This window comes from Staurois parvus, unplaced genomic scaffold, assembly GCF_062004578.1.
Source record: "Staurois parvus isolate SC_StPar_1 unplaced genomic scaffold, SC_StPar_1.0 ptg000454l, whole genome shotgun sequence".
NCBI lineage: Eukaryota > Metazoa > Chordata > Amphibia > Anura > Ranidae > Staurois > Staurois parvus.
The window spans coordinates 11,802,766-11,822,896 of NW_028318250.1; positions in this window are offsets into that span (position 1 = coordinate 11,802,766).

Here is a 20,131-nt window from a genome sequence, read left to right on the forward strand (position 1 = left end):
TCTTCTTCTTCTTCATCTTCATCCTCAGAAGAAGAGGATGAGGATGAGGATGAAGAAGAAGAAGAAGAAGTAGGATGAAAAGAAGAATAATTCCAAGCCGGCAAAAAGTGTATGTGCAGAGTTCCTCTATTTCTGACAGTTCTCTCACAGCTTCTTCACATGTACAGCGGTTGAAACATCTGTATCCTAAATGGAAACTAATAGATACAATTTGTATCTATTAGTTTCCATTTAGGATACAGATGTTTCAACCGCTGTACATGTGAAGAAGCTGTGAGAGAACTGTCAGAAATAGAGGAACTCTGCACATACACTTTTTGCCGGCTTGGAATTATTCTTCATTTCATCCTACTTCTTCTTCTTCTTCTTCTTCATCCTCATCCTCATCCTCTTCTTCTGAGGATGAGGATGAGGATGAAGAAGAAGAAGAAGCAGTAGGATGAAAATAAGAATAATTCCAAGCCGGCAAAAAGTGTATGTGCAGAGTTCCTCTATTCTGCAGATACACTTAGAGGAGCTCTGCACATACACTTTTTGCCTGTTTGGAATTAATCTTATTTTCATCCTACTTCTTCTTCTTCTTCTTCTTCTTCTTCTTCTTCTTTATCCTCATCCTCAGAAGAAGAAGAAGAGGATGAAGAAGAAGAAGAAGAAGTAGGATGAAAATAAGAATAATTGCAAGCTGGCAAAAAGTGTATGTGCAGAGTTCCTCTATTCTGCAGATACACTTAGAGGAGCTCTGCAGATACACTTAGAGGAGCTCTGCACATACACTTTTTGCCGGCTTGGAATTAATCTTATTTTCATCCTACTTCTTCTTCTTCTTCTTCTTCTTCATCCTCATCCTCATCCTCAGAAGAAGAAGAAGAGGATGAGGATGAGGATGAAGAAGAAGAAGAAGAAGAAGAAGTAGGATGAAAATAAGAATAATTCCAAGCCGGCAAAAAGTGTATGTGCAGAGCTCCTCTAAGTGTATCTGCAGAGCTCCTCTAAGTGTATCTGCAGAATAGAGGAACTCTGCACATACACTTTTTGCCGGAAACCGCTGTATGGAGGGAATGTCCCAGAACTGTCATAAATAGTCTATTTCTGACAGTTCTGGGACATTCACTCCATACAGCTGTTTCAACCGCTGTATGGAGGGAATGTCATAGAACTGTCAGAAATAGACTATTAATGACAGTTCTGGGACTGTCCTTCCATACAGCGGTTGAAACATTGTATCTATTTGTTTCCATAAATGGATCCATTTATGGAAACAAATAGACTATTGTATGTAATTGTTTCCATAAATGGATCCATTTATGGAAACAAATACATACAATGTTTCAACCGCTGTATGGATGGACAGTCCCAGAACTGTCAGAAATAGTCTATTTCTGACAGTTCTGGGACATTCACTCCATACAGCTGTTTCAACCGCTGTATGGAGGGAATGTCATAGAACTGTCAGAAATAGACTATTAATGACAGTTCTGGGACTGTCCTTCCATACAGAGGTTGAAACATTGTATGTATTTGTTTCCATAAATGGATCCATTTATGGAAACAAATACATACAATGTTTCAACCGCTGTATGGAAGGACAGTCCCAGAACTGTCATTAATAGTCTATTTCTGACAGTTCTATGACATTCCCTCCATACAGCGGTTGAAACAGCTGTATGGAGTGAATGTCCCAGAACTGTCAGAAATAGACTATTTATGACAGTTCTGGGACATTCACTCCATACAGCGGTTGAAACATTGTATCTATTTTTTTCCATAAATGACATTCTGCAGATACACTTAGAGGAGCGCTGCAGATACACTTTTTGCCGGCTTGGAATTATTCTTATTTTCATCCTACTTCTTCTTTTTCTTCTTATGAGGATGAGGATGAAGAAGAAGAAGTAGGATGAAAATAAGATTAATTCCAAGCCGGCAAAAAGTGTATCTGCAGCGCTCCTCTAAGTGTATTTGCAGAATGTCATTTATGGAAAAAAATAGATACAATGTTTCAACCGCTGTATGGAAGGACAGTCCCAGAACTGTCATAAATAGTCTATTTCTGACAGTTCTGGGACATTCACTCCATACAGCTGTTTCAACCGCTGTATGGAGGGAATGTCATAGAACTGTCAGAAATAGACTATTAATGACAGTTCTGGGACTGTCCTTCCATACAGCGGTTGAAACATTGTATGTATTTGTTTCCATAAATGGATCCATTTATGGAAACAAATACATACAATGTTTCAACCGCTGTATGGAAGGACAGTCCCAGAACTGTCATTAATAGTCTATTTCTGACAGTTCCATGACATTCCCTCCATACAGCGGTTGAAACAGCTGTATGGAGTGAATGTCCCAGAACTGTCAGAAATAGACTATTTCTGACAGTTCTGGGACAATCACTCCATACAGCTGTTTCAACCGCTGTATGGAGGGAATGTCATGGAACTGTCAGAAATAGACTATTAATGACAGTTCTGGGACTGTCCTTCCATACAGCGGTTGAAACATTGTATGTAATTGTTTCCATAAATGGATCCATTTATGGAAACAAATACATACAATGTTTCAACCGCTGTATGGAAGGACAGTCCCAGAACTGTCAGAAATAGTCTATTTCTGACAGTTCTGGGACATTCACTCCATACAGCTGTTTCAACCGCTGTATGGAGGGAATGTCATAGAACTGTCAGAAATAGACTATTAATGACAGTTCTGGGACTGTCCTTCCATACAGCGGTTGAAACATTGTATCTATTTGTTTCCATAAATGGATCCATTTATGGAAACAAATAGATACAATGTTTCAACCGCTGTATGGAAGGACAGTCCCAGAACTGTCATTAATAGTCTATTTCTGACAGTTCTATGACATTCCCTCCATACAGCGGTTGAAACAGCTGTATGGAGTGAATGTCCCAGAACTGTCAGAAATAGACTATTTATGGCAGTTCTGGGACATTCACTCCATACAGCGGTTGAAGCATTGTATCTATTTTTTTCCATAAATGACATTCTGCAAATACACTTAGAGGAGCGCTGCAGATACACTTTTTGCCGGCTTGGAATTAATCTTATTTTCATCCTACTTCTTCTTCTTCATCCTCATCCTCATCCTCATAAGAAGAAAAAGAAGAAGTAGGATGAAAATAAGAATAATTCCAAGCCGGCAAAAAGTGTATCTGCAGCGCTCCTCTAAGTGTATCTGCAGAATGTCATTTATGGAAAAAAAATAGATACAATGTTTCAACCGCTGTATGGAGTGAATGTCCCAGAACTGTCATAAATAGTCTATTTCTGACAGTTCTGGGACATTCACTCCATACAGCTGTTTCAACCGCTGTATGGAGGGAATGTCATGGAACTGTCAGAAATAGACTATTAATGACAGTTCTGGGACTCTGACAGTTCCATGACATTCCCTCCATACAGCGGTTGAAACAGCTGTATGGAGTGAATGTCCCAGAACTGTCAGAAATAGACTATTTCTGACAGTTCTGGGACAATCTCTCCATACAGCTGTTTCAACCGCTGTATGGAGGGAATGTCATGGAACTGTCAGAAATAGACTATTAATGACAGTTCTGGGACTGTCCTTCCATACAGCGGTTGAAACATTGTATGTATTTGTTTCCATAAATGGATCCATTTATGGAAACAAATACATACAATGTTTCAACCGCTGTATGGAAGGACAGTCCCAGAACTGTCATAAATAGTCTATTTCTGACAGTTCTGGGACATTCACTCCATACAGCTGTTTCAACCGCTGTATGGAGGGAATGTCATAGAACTGTCAGAAATAGACTATTAATGACAGTTCTGGGACTGTCCTTCCATACAGCGGTTGAAACATTGTATGTATTTGTTTCCATAAATGGATCCATTTATGGAAACAAATACATACAATGTTTCAACCGCTGCATGGAAGGACAGTCCCAGAACTGTCATTAATAGTCTATTTCTGACAGTTCCATGACATTCCCTCCATACAGCGGTTGAAACAGCTGTATGGAGTGAATGTCCCAGAACTGTCAGAAATAGACAGAAACTGTCACAGAACTGTCCTTCTTCTCATCCTTCTCCTTCTTCTCATCCTTCTTCTCATCCTTCTTCTCATCCTTCTCCTTCTTCTCATCCTTCTCCTTCTTCTCATCCTTCTCCTTCTCCTTCTTCTCATCCTTCTCCTTCTTCTCATCCTTCTTCTCATCCTTCTCCTTCTTCTCATCCTTCTCCTTCTCCTTCTTCTCATCCTTCTCCTTCTCCTTCTTCTCATCCTTCTCCTTCTCCTTCTTCTCATCCTTCTCCTTCTCCATCTTCTCATCCTTCTCCTTCTCCTTCTTCTCATCCTTCTCCTTCTCCTTCTTCTCATCCTTCTCCTTCTCCATCTTCTCATCCTTCTCCTTTTCCTTCTTCTCATCCTTCTCCTTCTGCTTCTCCTTCTCCTTCTCCTTCTCCTTCTTCTCATCCTTCTCCTTCTTCTCATCCTTCTCCTTCTTCTCATCCTTCTCCTTCTCCTTCTTCTCATCCTTCTCCTTCTTCTCATCCTTCTCCTTCTTCTCATCCTTCTCCTTCTTCTCATCCTTCTCCTTCTCCTCATCCTTCTCCTTCTTCTCATCCTTCTCCTTCTCCTTCTTCTCATCCTTCTCCTTCTCCTTCTTCTCATCCTTCTCCTTCTCCATCTTCTCATCCTTCTCCTTCTCCTTCTTCTCATCCTTCTCCTTCTTCTCATCCTTCTCCTTCTCCTTCTTCTCATCCTTCTCCTTCTCCTCATCCTTCTCCTTCTCCTTCTTCTCATCCTTCTCCTTCTCCTTCTTCTCATCCTTCTCCTTCTTCTCATCCTTCTCCTTCTCCTCATCCTTCTCCTTCTTCTCATCCTTCTCCTTCTCCTTCTTCTCATCCTTCTCCTTCTCCTTCTTCTCATCCTTCTCCTTCTTCTCATCCTTCTCCTTCTTCTCATCCTTCTCCTTCTTCTCATCCTTCTCCTTCTTCTCATCCTTCTCCTTCTTCTCATCCTTCTTCTCATCCTTCTCCTTCTTCTCATCCTTCTCCTTCTCCTTCTTCTCATCCTTCTCCTTCTCCTTCTCCTTCTTCTCATCCTTCTCCTTCTCCTTCTTCTCATCCTTCTCCTTCTCCATCTTCTCATCCTTCTCCTTTTCCTTCTTCTCATCCTTCTCCTTCTGCTTCTCCTTCTCCTTCTCCGTCTTCTCATCCTTCTCCTTCTCATCCTTCTCCTTCTTCTCATCCTTCTCCTTCTCCATCTTCTCATCCTTCTCCTTCTCCTTCTTCTCATCCTTCTCCTTCTTCTCATCCTTCTCCTTCTCCTTCTTCTCATCCTTCTCCTTCTCCTCATCCTTCTCCTTCTCCTTCTTCTCATCCTTCTCCTTCTCCTTCTTCTCATCCTTCTCCTTCTTCTCATCCTTCTCCTTCTCCTCATCCTTCTCCTTCTCCTTCTTCTCATCCTTCTCCTTCTCCTTCTTCTCATCCTTCTCCTTCTCCTTCTTCTCATCCTTCTCCTTCTTCTCATCCTTCTCCTTCTTCTCATCCTTCTCCTTCTTCTCATCCTTCTCCTTCTTCTCATCCTTCTCCTTCTTCTCATCCTTCTTCTCATCCTTCTCCTTCTTCTCATCCTTCTCCTTCTCCTTCTTCTCATCCTTCTCCTTCTCCTTCTTCTCATCCTTCTCCTTCTCCTTCTTCTCATCCTTCTCCTTCTCCATCTTCTCATCCTTCTCCTTTTCCTTCTTCTCATCCTTCTCCTTCTGCTTCTCCTTCTCCTTCTCCGTCTTCTCATCCTTCTCCTTCTCATCCTTCTCCTTCTTCTCATCCTTCTCCTTCTTCTCATCCTTCTTCTCATCCTTCTCCTTCTTCTCATCCTTCTCCTTCTTCTCATCCTTCTCCTTCTTCTCATCCTTCTTCTCATCCTTCTCCTTCTTCTCATCCTTCTCCTTCTCCTTCTTCTCATCCTTCTCCTTCTCCTTCTTCTCATCCTTCTCCTTCTTCTCATCCTTCTCCTTCTTCTCATCCTTCTCCTTCTCCTTCTTCTCATCCTTCTCCTTCTTCTCATCCTTCTTCTCATCCTTCTCCTTCTTCTCATCCTTCTCCTTCTTCTCATCCTTCTCCTTCTTCTCATCCTTCTTCTCATCCTTCTCCTTCTTCTCATCCTTCTCCTTCTCCTTCTTCTCATCCTTCTCCTTCTCCTTCTTCTCATCCTTCTTCTCCTCATCCTTCTCCTTCTTCTCATCCTTCTCCTTCTCCTTCTTCTCATCCTTCTCCTTCTCCTTCTTCTCATCCTTCTCCTTCTCCTTCTTCTCATCCTTCTCCTTCTTCTCATCCTTCTCCTTCTCCTTCTCTTTCCTCATCTCCAAGGGCATTTAAATTAAAGGTACAGTGTTCTGCACTAATTTAAAGGCTCTCTGAAGCCTAGAAACCCTTTTTATAAGTCATCTTCGTAGCGAAGAAATTCGCATCGAATCGAATTTCACACTGGAATTCGCCGAATCAGCCGAATCGAATTTTTGAGAAATTCGCTCATCTCTAGCAATAAGGTTTGGACAGTCTAAAAGGTTTAAGGGGATTGAGTTGGGAGAGAGGACTAACTATATAGGTTTATATGTGGATGATATATTATTATATATAGGCGATGTACATACGTCATTGATGGAGGCTATGAAAATAATAGATACATTTGGAACATTTTCAGGTCTTAAGACTAATTGGCAGAAATCTGTATTGATGTCGATAAATCAAGATACAGGGGATAGTTCCATTAAGGGCCATTGAGTGGTTTAAATACTTGAGAATAAATATTACTCTAGTACCAGCTGAAGCTCTAGAAGCTAATATACAGTATATTCCTTGATGGATTATGTTAAAAAAGGCTGAGAATATGGACTAAATTGCACTGTCAGTAGCAGGGAGAATAAATTTGATCAAATCAATTGTACTACCCAAGCGTTTGTAAATCTTTACACACTCCCCTGTGAAGATGCCTAAACAGAAATTTAAAAAACTGAATTCCCAAATTTCAAAGTTTATATGAGCTATTGGTAGATGAAAATAAAATTTGCAACAATGGCCTAAAATAGCAACATAAATGGCATTACCGGATTTATATCTATATTATTTGACAGGTCAATTGAAACATTTAAGAACATGGGTAATGCAGGAACAGGAAATGGGCGTAGAGCAGTATTTGTTAAGTATTATGGAAGTGGATGAACCTCTAGTAGGATTGGAAACACATTCATCAAAGTTGCCTAGAGTAACTATCCCCATGTTGACATTGGCACAGTCAGTATGGAAAGAGGCCAAGAAATTGGCTGGTTTTATTGATATCCGTTTAGAAACTCTTATGTGGAATAACCCATTCGTTAGATCATCTAAGAACATTTGTGGATAGTAATTTCTGGAAATGAAAAAAGGTGACTACATTAGAACAGGTTTATGATCATAATATTATACGGCCGTATGAATCTAAGTGAACATTATAATCTCTAGAATAGGCAATTAATATATTACAAGTACAATTTGGTAGGGAGAAGCCTAATATATCAAAATATCCCCTTATTGGGATATTGAGATCGCAAGGACCAAAGGGGTTAATATCTAGACTGTATTCACATTTATTACAGAGTAAAATATTCTGTGAGCTTCTGAGGGCAAGGGATAAATGGCAATTAGCTATTCCAGGTATGACGGATCGAGACTGGGAGGAGATACTTGGGAGTATCGCAAGCAATTAATAACAAACTAATTCTGTTAAATTAATATTTCAGACCTATCTTTCTCCAAATAGGTTGTATAAAATGGGGCAGATGTCAATGTCAAACTGTGTGAGATGTCACAAAGAGGAGGCAGATTTCCTTCACTTGATATGGTATTCTATTAGTATTACAGCATATTGGAGACAGGTTATAAATAAGTTAACAAAAATTTTAAGAAGACCAATCCCAGATACAGTAGAGGTGTATCTGGTGGGGTTATTAGAAGATGAGCGTTAGCCTAGATATATTAAAATATTCATGAAAGTTTTCTTTTTGGCACAAAAACAAATTGTGGAGAGATGGATTCAATCTACACATCCACTAAAGTGAACCTAAAGCTGCTCTGTGAAGTGATTTTATACAGAGCAGCCCCGATTCTCTTCTTTTGGGGTCCCCTATGGTGCTCCCGGCTCCTCCTCCTCGAGCAGCGCCCCCAGGAAAAGCCACTCACCCTGGGGCACCTCTGCATGCTAGTCCCTGAGTTGCTGCACTATGCGTCCATAAGACACATAGAGCCATGGCTCGACCCCACCCCCGTTTTCTCCTCATTGGCTCACTGGCTGTGATTGACAGCAGCGAAAGCCATTGGGCTCCCGTTGCTGTCTCAATCAATGAGGAGGAAGAGTCTCCAGAAAGCAGAGGCTATCGAGAAGATCGCTGGATCAGAGGGGGCTCAGGTAAGGATTGGGGGGGGGCCGCTGCACACAAAAGGTTTTTTACCTTCATGCATAGAACGCATGAAGGTAAGAAAACCTTGAGCCTTTAGAACCACTTTAATTAGTCAATGAATTAAAGCTGTAAACCAGATCCTACTAAATTTATTAAATACCTTCTTCAGCTCTGTGTATACAAAGGAGCAAGGGGGAGCTCTTGTCCATAATGGGCATGGTATTGACACAGCTCCAGATGATCTACCTTGGCTCACAATTGATATGATCCGGAAATATTTTGACAGAATAAAAGTGAACAAAGCACCTGGACCAGATGGCATACATCCACAAGTCCAAAAATAATTGAGCTCTGTCATTACAAAGCCATTGTTTCTAATTTTTTGTGACTGGCATAGTACCACTGGAGTGGCATAAGGTCAATGTGGCACCTATATTTAAAAAGGGGTCAAAATCTTTACCAAGTAATTATAGACCTGTTAGTTTACCTTCTATAGTTAGGAAGATACTGGAGAGTTTAATAAAAGACCACATAGATGAGTTCTTGCTGGAAAAAAATATTTTAAGCAACAGAAAGCATGGATTCATGAAAGACAGAAGCTGTCAGACAAGTCTGATTTCTTTTTATGAGGAGGTGAACAAAATCTTGCACAGAGGGGTGGCTGTGGACGTGGTATACTAGATTTTGCAAAAGCGTTTAACACAGTTCCCCACACAGGACTAATGTGTAAGGTACAGTCTACAGGCTTGGAAAAATCATTATGTAAATGGATGGAAAACTGGCTAAAAGATTGTATTCAGAGAGTAGTGGTTAATGATTCAAACTCTGAATGGTCTAGGGTTGTCAGTGGTATACCCCAAGGTTCAGTGTTGGAAACTTTTTAATATATTTATAAACGATATAGGGTCTAGGATTAAAAATACCATTTCAGTCTTTGCAGATGACCCCAAGCTGTGCAGTGAAATAACGTCGTTACAGGATGTCTCCAACCTATAAGCCGACCTCAATGCACTGTTTAATTGGGCAACTATGTGGCAAATGAGGTTTAATGTTGATAAATGTAAGGTTATGCACTTGGGGGCTAAGAATATGCATGCATCATACATACTAGGGGGAGTACAACTGGAGGAATCAATGGTGGAGAAGGATCTGGGAGTTCTGGTAGATCACAAGCTTAATAATGGCATGCAATGCCAAGCTGCAGTTTCTAAAGCAAGCAAAATCCTGTCTTGTATTAAAAGAGGTATAGACTCCAGAGAGAGAGATATCATTTTACCCCTGTACAATTCATTAGTAAGACTTCATCTGGAATATGCAGTTACATTTTGGGCACCAATTCACAAATAGAACATTGGGGAACTGGAGAAAGTACAGAGAAAGGCAACCAAACTGATAAAAGGCATGGAGAAGATCAGCTATGAGGAAAGATTAGAGGAACTGAATTTATTCTCTCTTGGGAAGAGGAGATTAAGGGGGATATGATCAACATGTATAAATACATCAGTGGTTCATATAGTGAACTTGGTGTAGATTTATTCTCCCTTAGGTCATCACAGAGGACAAGGGAGCACTATTTACATCTGGAGGAAAAAAAATGTAATCTCCAAACATGGAAAGGTTTCTTCACAGTGAGAAAAATGTGGAATAGACTCCCTCAAGAGTTGGTTCCAGACAGCCCAGTGGATTGCTTTAAAAAAGGCCTGGATTCTTTCTTGGATACACAGAATATTATTATTATTATTATTATTATTATTATTATAAAGGATTTACAGTTGTGTTCAAAATAATAGCAGTGTGTTGAAAAAAAGTGAATAAAGCTCAAAATCCTTCTAATAGCTTTTATTTCCATACACACAAATGCATTGGGAACACTACACATTCTATTCCAAATCAAAACATGAAGAAAAATATATCAAATTTGTGTTGTTCCTGTAAAAAAATTGAAGAAAAGTGAATATTAGACTGTTCAAAAAAATAGCAGTGTTTGTATTCTTCTTTACAAACTCAAACATTCACTATATAAACTGAAAAATGTTTGAAGATTTTGCTTTCCTTTGAATCACTTAATTAATATTTAGTTGCATAAGCACTGTTTCTGAGAACTGCTGTACATCTGTGTTGCATGGAGTCAACCAACTTCTGGCACCTGTGAACAGGTATTCCAGCCCAGGATGATTGGACTACATTCCACAGTTCTCTATTTCTTGGTTTTGCCTCAGAAACTGCAATTTGATGTCACCCCACAAGTTTTCTATTGGGTTAAGATCCAGGGATTGGGCTGGCCACTCCATAACATCAATCTTGTTGGTCTGGAACCAAGATGCTGCACATTTACTGGTGTGTTCGGGGTCTTGCTGGAACACCCATTTCAAGGGCATTTCCTCTTCAGCATAAGGCAGCATGACCTCTTCAAGTATTCTGATGTATTCAAACTGATCCATGATCCCTGGTATGCGATAAATAGGCCCAACACCACAGTATGAGAAACATCCCCATATCATGATGCTTGCGCAACCATGCTTCACTGTCTTCACAGTGTACTGTGGCTTGAATTCAGTGTTTGGGGGTCGTCTGACAAACTGTCTCCTGCCACTAGACCCAAAAAAACAATCTTACTTTCATCAGTCCACAAAATGTTGCGCCAATTCTCTTTAGGCCAGTCAATGTGCTCTTTGGCAAATTGTAACCTCTTCAGCACATGTCTTTTTTTCAACAGTGGGACTTTGCAGGGGCTTCTTGCAGATAGCTTGGCTTCACATAGGCGTCTTCTAATTGTAACAGTACTCACAGGTAACTTTAGACCTTCTTTGATCTTCCTGGAGCTGATTGTTGGCTGAGTCCTTGCCATTTTGGCTATTCTTCTATCCATTCAAATGGTAGTTTTTTGCTTTCTTCCACATCTTTCAGGTTTTGGTTGCCATTTTAAAGCATTTGCGATCATTTTAGCTGAGCAGCCTATCATTTTCTACACTTCTTTATATGTTTTCCCCTCTCCAATCAACTTTTTAATCAAGGTACGCTGTTCTTCTGAACAATGTCTGGAACGACCCATTTTCCTCAGAATTTCAGAGAGAAATGCACTGTAACCAGCATGTACAACATTTGCTGCCTTCCTTCCTTAAATAAGGGCAATAATTGCCACCTGTTTTTCAAAGAATGAATGACCTCACTAATAGAACTCCACACTGCTATTATTTTGAACATTAGTGATTCAATTACACAGAATCAGCAGCATGCATGTCATGACTGTTGAGTTTGTTGGATTTCTATTACTCTACTACACCTGCTAGTAAATTATTTGCCATGTAGAAATATCATTTCTACCAAAAACAGTGATTGATCAGGTTAGTGATGTCTGACTGCTATTATTTTGAACACAACTGTATATAGCGCCATACAGTTTGCACAGTGTTTTACAATACAAGGGAGACAGTACAATTACAATACATTTCAGTACAAAAGGAATATGAGGGCCCTGCTCGTGGAGCTTACAATGTAAAGGAATGTGATACAAAAGGTTATAGCTGTGGGGAATGATCTGTTGGAGGTGATTCAAGTACAGTTCTTATGTGGAGGTGGGGTAGGCTTCCTTGAATAAGTGAGTTTTCAAAGATCGCCTAAAGGCAGACAGGGTGGGGGCTTTCCAGACATACTGTGGTAGGGAGGTCCAGAGGATGGGAGAGGCTCTAGAGAAGTCCTGGAGGCGAGTGTGGGAGGAGGTGATGAGGGAGCTAGAGAGTAATATGTCTTGGGAGGAGCGGAGTGGGGGATTTGGGCAATATCTGTGAATGAGGTTGGTGATGTAGTTAGGGGCAGTGTTGTGGATGATTTGTAAGCTGTGGTTGGTATTTTGAATTTTATACATTGGGTTAGTGGAAGTCAATGAAGGGATTGGCAGAGAGGAGCAGCAGTCCCTGATTGGTTGGTAAGGTGTATGAGTCTAGCAGTAGCATTCATAATAGAATGAAGGGGGGATAACCTGTGTAACGGTAGACCAGTGAGGAGGGAGTTTCAGTAATCAAGGCGGTATATTACCAAGGCATGGATAAGTTGTTTTGTGGTGTCATTGGTCAGAAAGGGGAGGATTTTGGAAATGTTCTGGATGTTGAGGCAGCAGGATTTAGCCAGTGATTAGATGTGGGTCCCAAAGAAGAGATCAGAGTCTAGGATTACGCCTAGCACATGAAGGGAAGGACCAATGGTTGTGCTGTTGATCTTAATGGTAAAGTCATGAGCGGGGAATCGGGGGGGGGAGGAAATATTACAAGCTCGGTTTTGGAAAGATGGAGTTTAAGGTAGTGGTATGACATCCATGCTGATATGTCGCTTAGTAGATTTGTGATACGTGAGGAGATTGAGGGGGTGAGCTAGGGAGTGGAGAGATAGATCTGGGTGTCATCAGCGTAGAGGTTGTATTGAAAGCCATGGGAGGTTGTCAAGTGACCCAGGGAGGAGGTGTAGAGAGAGAAAACGAGGGGCCCAAGGACAGAACCTTAGGGTACCCCAATGGAAAGGGGGTGAGGAGCGGAGGAGGGGAAGTTGTATGTGACACTGAAAGTGCACTGAGAAAGGTAAGAGGAGAACCAGGAAAGAGCAGAGTCATAGAGGCCAATGGAGTGGAGTTTACTGAGGAGGAGCAGGTGGTCATCTGTGTCAAAGGCAGAAGAAATGTCAAGGAGTATGAGTATGGAGTAATGGCCATTGGTTTTAGCAGTTAGTAGGTCATTAGTGAGTTTTAGTAGGGCAGTTTCAGTGGAATGTTGTGGGTGGAAGCAGGACTGCCGATAATCAAGAAGGTTGTTGCTGGTGAGGTAGCAGTTCATACGGTTGTGAACAAGGCACTCGAGAAGTTTGGAGGCAAATGGGAGCAGGGAGATGGGTTTTAAGTTATTCAAACAGGTGGGGTCCAGCAAGGGTTTTTTGAGTATGGGGGTAACCAGTGCATGTTTGAGTGGGGAGGGAAAGGTGCCCATGGAAAGTGAGAGGTTGAAGATGTGGGTTAGAGAGTTTAGGATAGAGCAGGAAGCAGGCTGCAATAATCGTGAGGGGACAGGGGACAGGTGGTGAAGTGGGCCTTGGAAAGGAGTTCGGTAACTTCCTTGGTGATAACAGTGTTGAAGGAGGAGAGTGTTGAGTGTGATGTTGGGCCTGGTATGTTGGTTGGAGGTGGAAGCTTGACACTGGAAATCTCATCATGAATTCTGTTGATTTTGTTCTTGAAATGACTGGCAATCTCCTGTGCAGTAAGTACATTGGTGGGTGGAGGCAGTGGGGGGTTGAGTAAGGAATTAAGGGTAGAAATGAGTTGATGAGGACTGGATGAGAGGCATTTGATGAGAGTGTTGTAGTAGGTTTGCTTAGCAGCGTGGAAGCCGGAGTTGTATTTGAGAAGAGCGGATTTGTAGAGGGTAAAGTCTTTCAGGGATTTACTTTTACGCCATGCTCACTCAAGAGCACTGCTGCGTCTCTTGAGACTCCTGGTATCATCCCTTTGCCAGGGTTGTGACAGCGAGGCCCGGTATTGCATGTAGAGAGAGGAGCAAGAGTGTCCAGGGAAGATGATAGATAGTTGTTGTAGGCAGATGTGGCCAGGTCTGGGCAGGACAAGGGTGCAATTTTATCATAGAGGCACTCAGTAGCAGAGTGAAGAAGGTCAGGTCTCAGGTGGTGGAGATTTCTACAGGTAACAGTTTACAGGTTGAAGGCATGGGAGGTAGGAGACAGGGGGAGTGTGAAGCTGATAAAGTTGTGATCAGAGAGAGGAAAAGGGGTGTTAGAGAGGTTACAGGGAGTGCATAGGTGGGAGAATACAAGGTAGAGGGTGTTGCCATTAGAGTGGGTGGTGGATTGTGTCCAGTGTGAAAGGTTAAAAGAGGAAGTTAGGTTGTGTCACGTAACTGATGGGAGACTGAATTGACGAAGTCGGCCTCACTTATGTCACTAATCCCGAGCCTGCTGAGGTTGGAACAGAGGGCGTCTAAGGACCAGGGGGACAAGAGCGCCAGGGTTTTGCTTGTGGCTCTTGCAGATGATAACCTTGATAAGCAGGATATCCTCTGATTTGGTTACTGTGGAGATAGACCAGGCAGGTACAGTGGATTGCCAGATGCACAACAGAGCCAGGTATGTAGCCAGGACACTGGACTGGAATGGAGTCGTAGGATAGCCAGGGTCATAACAGTCTTGCAGCGTGGTACAGGATCAGGAAGAAATGCCACAGTCAGGAACAGAGCCGAAGTCAGGAACCGGGGGGGCAGGAGAGTACTCAGAGTTGGGTCAGGAATAAGCTGAGTCAGAACCAAAGGAAATCGCACAGGAAACAAGCAGGACACGGGGGGAGCTGAAGACCAGTCAGCACTGAATGAGCACCAAGGTGCTCTTTAAACAGCCCGCCCAGCGCCGACAGGCACGCCTGGGTCCTAGTGCCTGCCGGTGCTGTCATTGGTGACAGGCGCGCCTGGGTCCTGAACTCACCCTAATGTTTCGTTTATAGGCATTTGAGTTTACAGTCTATTTTTGAACGCAGAAAACGTGCGTTCAGCAGTTGATTTTATCAGTGTTTCAAATGCAAAACGCTTGTAAAAGCTTGTAAACACGGCAAATCGCGTTTATAAGCATTTGCGTCTGAAATTTTTTTTTAACTCTTCCAGTTCCCGATGCTGTCCAGAGCCTTTTTTTATCATGAAAAATGCATGCAAAGTGTTTTCAAGTTACTCAGATGGACAAAACACTGAAAACAGGATGTTCCTACCAAGCTTGTCACACATTGCAATGACCAATTCACACCTCAGGCCTCTCCCACCCTTGGAAACAAAAGATATGTTAATGACCATTCACACTTCAAATTCCTCATGAATACCCCCTGCCAGGTGACCTTAATGACTCACCCCACCAGACACCTTTCCCACCCTTAGAAACAAAAGAAATGTTAATGAGTAACTCCCACCTAAGCTAATTTCAACACATACTGCTGTTTCTGCTTCTACACTCTGTATTTCTCTGAAACAGTCTGAAACAGTCTGAAATAGTTAATAATTTACCACTTTTCAGTGCATTCTGGGCATTTGGGAGGTTCTCCTGTGCTTATCTTTAAAAACGCTTCTAAACGCAACCGCACATAAACGCATTATGCAAACGCACCTAAACGGACGGTTTTTTACCTATGTTTTCCAGCTGTCAGTTTCGATCGTTTCGAAGTTTCCCGTGTACATGGGGCCTTATAGGTAAAGTTGATCCAGGGAATATCCAATTGACTCTCGGGAGATCAGGAAGGAATTTTATCCCCTGCAGGAGCAAATTGTATCATACTTTGCTGGGTTTTTTGCCTTCCTGTGGATCAACTGTGGATGAGGATTATAACTTTTCTTTTTGTTGTTCACTTTATTAAACAATATTTATAAATTAAAATTGAAAGTGATTTAGTATAAATGAAATAAAAAGGTATCTTAGGCCTTGTAATAGTGTGCAGCTTAGGAAAGCTAAAAACTAAAGGGATTGACAGGCACTGTTTTTTTGTCATGTCTGTAAAAACATCAGTGGTGAAATGAAGTGAACTGAGGGGCAAGAAACTCAATAAACACCACAGTGAAGTCCTCCACATGCTTTTCATAACATATACTTTACTTAGACACCAGCCACTTTAACATGCTTTGTTACACAGCCAAGGGGAGTTGAAACCCTCCATTAACATTCCGGTATCTGACTGGCTGCTGTCCATCCACTACCCTTTCCTTTCAGAGCAAGATGAAATCTTTTCATGGCTTTTCTTTCTTCTGTCTACTTAGACTTTCACTTCACAGTAAAAAGCAGTGGGGAGATTTAGAGAAGGCATTAAGAGGGAAATTTATCACATTTAATAAATGTTTTTTATCTTGTCACCAACTGTGCTGAAATGGAAAGTGTTGGTAAAATGTGTCATTTTAGAGAAAAAAAATGGCACAATATAAAAACAACACAACTACATCCTTTCTAAACAGTTACATAACTATGCTCCAAAAAAAATCGACCCAATTGATGAGCAGAAATTAATTTAAAGTGAAAGCTGATTGATATATAGATACTGCTCAAAAAAATTAGAAGAACACTTCTGAATCAGGGTATAACATCAAGTCAATTAAACTCCTGGGATATTGATATTGTCATTTAGGTAGCAGAGGTCAGTTAAGTAACAACAGGTACACTAGATGGGCAACAATGAGACGACCCCCAAAACAGGAATGGTTTTACAGGTGGAGGCCACTGACATTTTTTTCCCTTATCTTTTTTGACTGTTTTTCATTAGTTTTGCATCTGGCTAGGGTCAGTGTCACTACTGGTAGAATTTGGCGATACCTGGACCCTACAGACTTTGCAGTCCAATTCCACCAGGATGGCACATCAATACATGCCATTGCCAGAAGGTTTGCTGTGTCTCCCAGCACAGTCTCAAGAGCATGGAGGAGATTCCAGGACACAGGAAGTTGGACAGGGCCATAGAAGGTCCTTAACCCATCAGCAGGACCAGTATCTGTTCCTTTGTACACAGAGGAACAGGATGAGCACTGCCAGAGCCCAGCACCATAGAGCTCAATTGGCATTTGCCATTGAACACCAGAATTGGCAGGTCCGCCACTGGTGCCCTATGCTTTTCACAAATGAGAGCATGTTTACCCTAAGCACATGTGACAAACATGAAAGGGTCTGGAGAAGCTGTGGAGAATGTTATGCTGCCTGCAACATTGTTCAGCATGACCGTTTTGGTGGTGGGTCAGTGATGGTCTGGGTAGGCATGTCCATCACAGACTTCTATAGGCTAGACAATGGCACTCTGACTGACAATAGGTATCAGGATGAAATCCTTGGACCCCTTATCAGACCCTACGCTGGTGCAATGGGTTCTGGGTTCCTCCTGGTGCACGACAATGCCCAGCTTCATGTGTTGAGAGTATCAAGGCAGTTCCTGGAGGATGAAGGAATTGGTAACATTGAATGGCCCCCACGCTTGCCTGAGAACACCTCTGGGATATAATGTTTCAGTCCCTCTTATACCGCCAGGTTGCACCTCAGACTGTCCAGGAGCTCAGTGATGCCCTGGACCAGATCTGGGAGAAAATACCCCAGGACACCATCTGTCATCTCATTAGGAACATACTCCGACATTGTCAGGCATGGATACAAGCACGTGAGGGCCATACAAACTACTGAGTACCATTTTGAGCTGCTAAAATGAAATTTTAGCAAAATGGACTAGCCTGCTTCATCATTTTTTCATTTTGATTTTCGGGGTGTCTTTGAATTCAGTCCTCTGTAGGATGATAATTTTGATTTCCATCTAACGATGAGGCATCCTCATGTTCCTAAAACATTGCCCTGTTCAGTATAAATATTCAGCATGATATTTTTCCCCATTGAGATGTGTTTTTAAAGTGTTCCTTTAATTTTTTTTGAGCAGTGTATATATATATATATATATATATATATATATATATATATATATGTATATATACACAGTATATGCACACAATATTACCAAAAGAATTGAGACATCCCTCCAAATCATTGGATTCAGGAGCTCCAATCACCTCCATGGCCACAAGTGTATAAACTCAAGCACTTAGGCATGCAGACTGCTTCTACAAACATTTGTGAAAGAATGATTCGTTCTCAGGAGCTCAGTCAATTCAAACAAGGTACCGGGATTGGTTGCCACCTGTGCAATTAGTCCATCCATTAAATTTTCAGCTGATAGTGGTATTATAACAAAGTGGAAGCAACTAGGAACAAAAGCAACTCAGCCATGAAGTGGTAGGCCACGAAAAATGACAGAGCGGGGTCAGCGCATGCTGAAGCGCACAGTGCACACAAGTCACCAACTGTCTGCAGAGTCAATAGCTAAAGACCTCCAAACTTCATGTGGCCTTCAGATTAGCACAACAACAGTGTGTCGAGAGCTTCATGGAATGGGTTTCCATGGCTAAGCAGCTGCATCCAAGCCACATCACCAAGTGCAATGCCTGTGCATAGTGTAAAGCACGCTGCCACTGGACTCTAGAGCAGTGGAGAAGTCCTCTGGAGGACTTCATGCCTCTCTCTGGCAATTCAATGGACGTGTCTGGATTTTGCGTTTTCCAGGAGAATGGTACTTCCCTAACTGCATTGTGCCAAGTGTAAACTTTAGTGGAGGGCGGATTATGGTGTAGGGTTTTTTTTTCAGGGGTTGGGTTCAACCCCTTAGTTCCAGTGAAGGGAACTCTTAAGGTGTCAGCATACTAAGATATTTTGGACAATTTCATGCTCCCAAATTTGTGGGAACAGTTTGGGGATGGCCCCTTCCTGTTCCAACATGACTGCGCACCAGTGTACAAAGCAAGGTCCATAATGACATGGATGAGTGAGTTTGGGGTGGGGGAACTTGACTGGTCTGCACAGAGTCCTGACCTCAACCTGAAAGAACACCTTTTGGATGGATTAGAATGGAGACTGCCTTCTCATCCAACATTAGTGCCTGACCTCACAAATGCTCTTCTGGAACAATGATCAAACATTTCCATAGACACGCTCCTAAACCTTGTGGACAGCCTTCCCAGAAGAGTTGAAACTGTTATAGCTGCAAAGGGTGGGCCAACTCAATATTGAACCCTACGGACTGAAACTGGGATGCCATAAAAGTTCATGTGCATGTAAAGGCAGGGGTCCCAAAACATTTGGATATATACAGTATATATATATATATATATATATATATATATATATATATATATACACAGTATATCTCTGCTACGACCTAAAGCTGAACTCCAGTGTGCTGTAGAAGCTGCAGCAAGTCAGGCAGAGTCCTCCTCATTTCCTGGCAGGAGGGCTTTCCTTCCTAGCCTTACTGTTTATTGCCCATCCCTTGGATTTATTGTGATTCATTGGCTTTCAGTTCTTTCAGTTATGGAAGCTAAGCATCACACATGGGTGTTATTTAGAGCAGTCTGCATGCAAATGCAGTCTGGCTAGAAATATCCATTTCTCCAGATTGATATCCACTTATCAAGGCATTTGATATTTCCAGACCATTGCTTGCATCAGGACTGAGGGCTTGTAAAGTAAACCAGATTCCCAGCACCAGGAAATCAGTGTGTACCTATGATTGTGCTCACACATGCTCGTACTTCTAAGGAAAAGGCATTGTTAAATGTATCATTCTGGTTCTCCATGAGCACTTGCGTGCCCACACGTGCACACACATACATGCACATGTGCATGGCAATTAGAGTGCACACTTGGCACCCAGCAGTCTATTTAAATTGGTTTGTCACTATGAGAAGTTGCTAAATGCTTCAGCTTGTTCCTGTATTCCTAAGACCCGATCTGCTACATATGCTTACTCGTGTTTGGCATGGCTTTCCTCTGGACTTTAACTCTGTTCTTGTCTCAACCTTGTTCATCTGATTATTGCAACATCGGCCTGTTTACTGGACTTGTCTCGCTGATTCTGTACTGTTTGCCCAGCTGTTACTGACCTTGGCCTGCCTCCCAGATGTGCTCTGTCTGCTGATTTGGTTCCTCACTGCCTGGCTGACACTGACTACTGCCTGCCTCCAGGCTTTGCTTCCACCTTCTGCTCTGGTGCCCAGAATCCTGTCCTGAGGACTGCTACTTACAGCTCTACCCACCTAAGAAGAAGACATTACCAACCAGCTACTCTGGCACTCCTGCCACTCCATGCCTTCACATTCCCT